Source organism: Alexandromys fortis, unplaced genomic scaffold (assembly GCF_014885135.2).
Source record: "Alexandromys fortis isolate MF-2015 unplaced genomic scaffold, M_Fortis_MF-2015_v1.1 scaffold_29, whole genome shotgun sequence".
Lineage (NCBI taxonomy): Eukaryota > Metazoa > Chordata > Mammalia > Rodentia > Cricetidae > Alexandromys > Alexandromys fortis.
The window spans coordinates 6,642,198-6,645,035 of record NW_026067891.1 but is presented as its reverse complement, the minus strand read 5'-3'; positions in this window follow the sequence as shown (position 1 = coordinate 6,645,035).

Below are 2,838 nucleotides of genomic sequence, written 5' to 3'. Positions count from 1 at the left end.
ACAAAACAAAGCAAAAAGCCATTTACAGAGTGTGTTTCAAGCTCTGTATGTGTGATTCCCAGAAGACACTTCAACACACAGGAATGAGGGAAAACTCAGCTTTGACAGGTGCTGTCCTCTTTGTGTGAGACTGGAGGACAGTTATCTCCGGCTTATAAACCTTGTGATGGACTCGCACTATTGCCTGTTTTGTTAACCATGCCAACATTTTAAAGTCAAGAGGTTTCATGTAAAAAGCCTCACTTCTGACTTACCTTGGAAAACTGGAATTTGTGGCCTAGATTACTTCAAGGCCACAAGTGGCGGGAACTGGCCATCACTCTAGGAACACAGCCTGGCCCACTTCTGCTGGATTGGTCCCCTCCATTTCATTGGCTACACGAGTAGCTGTGAAATCCATTTCCAGCTGTTGTTTTGAAATCAGCCAGCCTCTGACAGGGACCTTGCTTTTCACTCAGAGCAACTGCAGAAGGAAAAGCCGACACTGACAGGCAGAGGGCACTGGCTGTGAACACGTCTACGCTGCTGTCTGTAGCTGTCAGGGCAACTTCAGACAGCCTTGAAGAGCGGACTTGTTCTTCTCGGGGAGTCTGAGAGGTGGGGCCGCACCCAGGGCTGCTTAGTGTCCCTAGGGTCTGTCCAGTTCTCTGAGTATACACCACCAACAACCCAATGCTGGCTATGGTCCTAGAGGTCTCTAAAGGGCTTTTCACAGCAGTCCCTGCCCAGCAGAGGACAGATGAGCCCTTTGACTGGGGTCTCCTCGCGTGGTGAGGCCTCCTTGGTTGACTAACACAAAGCTCTTTTGCTGGGATGCCATTTCCAGTTCCTGTATCTGGAAAGGCCTCGGTTTGTAGCTATTGCATAAGTTTAGGTACAACGTATATCTCAACAGCTCTTTTAAGGGGTGGAGTTGGCTCAGGATGGCAGAGCCATGTCTGACCCCAAGCAAGGTGCTGGAGGACCAGTGGCAAAAGTCCTGCTCTGGTCACCAGAGCTGCACCCCTGCTGCAATCATTCTGTACAGACCGGATAAGGCAAGGTTGTTGAGAAGAGGAAAAGCCTCTAGGGTATGGTGAACTGGGGGAGTCACTGCGGAGCCTGTGTGCTAGGAATTAGGCTGGAAAGGCTCTTCCGTCCAGCACCAGAGCTTAGCCTTAGTAAACACTGGCTCTCCCCAGGATAGACTTTTACCTTGTCAGTAGTTATGCCTTAGGTTAATGAGTTTGTGATCTTTGACATGGAGAAAATATTTGTGACCATTCCCAGCAGTGTGGAGCACTGAGCAACACCTGCCCTTCACCAGCACATCCATGTGGCCCTGTTCTCTGCAGACACCTCCCGCTTTGTGCTGCCTGGTCCCCTGCAGCTGCACACCCTCCCTCACCATGTCAGCCGCCTCAGCCTTTGTTTAAAAAAAAATATTTATTTTTTTGGTTGCATGTTTTGCCTGCATGTACACCACATGCAGGCCTTGAGGCTAGCAGAGGGCTTCAGATCCCCCGGAACTGGAGTTACAGATGGCTGTGAACCACCATGTGGATTCTGGGAATCAAACCTGAATCATTTGGAACAGCCAGTGCTCTCAGCCACTGAGCACTTCTCCAGTCCCTTGTTTGTTGTTTTTTTGAGTTGGTCAGCCCAGGCTGACCTTGCATTCTAAGTAGCTGAGGATGGCCTTGACCTTCTTGCATCTCTAGCCTCTACCTCCTGAATGCCAGCGAGGAAGGTGTGCACAGCCATCGCCTCAGCTCAAAGGCTGACATCCTGAGATGCCCTACGCCAGTCGGACAAACCGAGACAGTTGGTCCCCACCCCTCCATTCAGTCTGGTCTTGCAGCTACTCCCAGTCCAGGTATTGTGAGCTCCATGTGGAGGAAAAGGCTGAGACAGGCTTGAGATGGGGCTCTCTGCTCTGAGTGCCTTCCCTGTTGTGGAGTCGACCACATTCCTGGCAGCTACCTATGCCCAGTCTCCACTCTAGGGTCAAGCTTGTCTTTGAAGTTGAGTTCCCAACAACATGTTCCAAAGTAAAAGGATGGCCACTGACCTGCAGAATCGAGGACCTGCCCTCTCTCCAAGACTGCAGGAACGAGCTCGACTTCTGACCGCTAAGGGTCTAAGCCTTCAGGAGAGTCTTGAAATGACCAGCTGGGCTAGACATGAGTTTGTGAGGGGAAGTAGTGCCCTCTTTGAGGACCAGGTGAAGCTCCAAAGTGTCCACTTGCCAGGGACACATGCGTTGGCACAGCCCAGACCCCACTTCCCCAGCAACAACCTGCAGCGGAGGGGTGGTACCTCCTAGATGAGTCAGAGAGCTGTGTAACCCTGAGTCTGTGAGCCACATGACATGTCCACCCCACGGTTGAAGCGGCTCAGGGGATGTGCTGCCATGGTGCTCAACAGCTTGAGTCTCTGCAGACCTCGAGTATTCTGGATAGAGACACTGAAGGCTAGCCTCAGTGGCCAGAAGAGGGGCCAACAAGGCCCACCCATGAGGAAAATGGACAAGGCTGCTGACTACAGAGGGCTCCAGACCTAGTTCCACATCTACCAGCTGAAAGGATTAAGTCTGTCTTTCTCCCCCTCCCAGTCTCCCAGTCTGTCTGTCTGTCTTTTCTTCTCCTTCTTCTTCTTCTTCTTCTTCTTCTTCTTCTTCTTCTTCTTCTTCTTCTTCTTCTTCTTCTTCTTCTTCTTCTTCTTCTTCTTCTTCTTCTTCTTCTTCTTCTTCCTCTTCTTCCTCCTCCTCCTCCTCCTCCTCCTCCTCCTCCTCCTCCTCCTCCTCCTCCTCCTCCTCCTCTACCTCCTCCTCCTTCTTCTTCTTTTTTGAGACAGGCT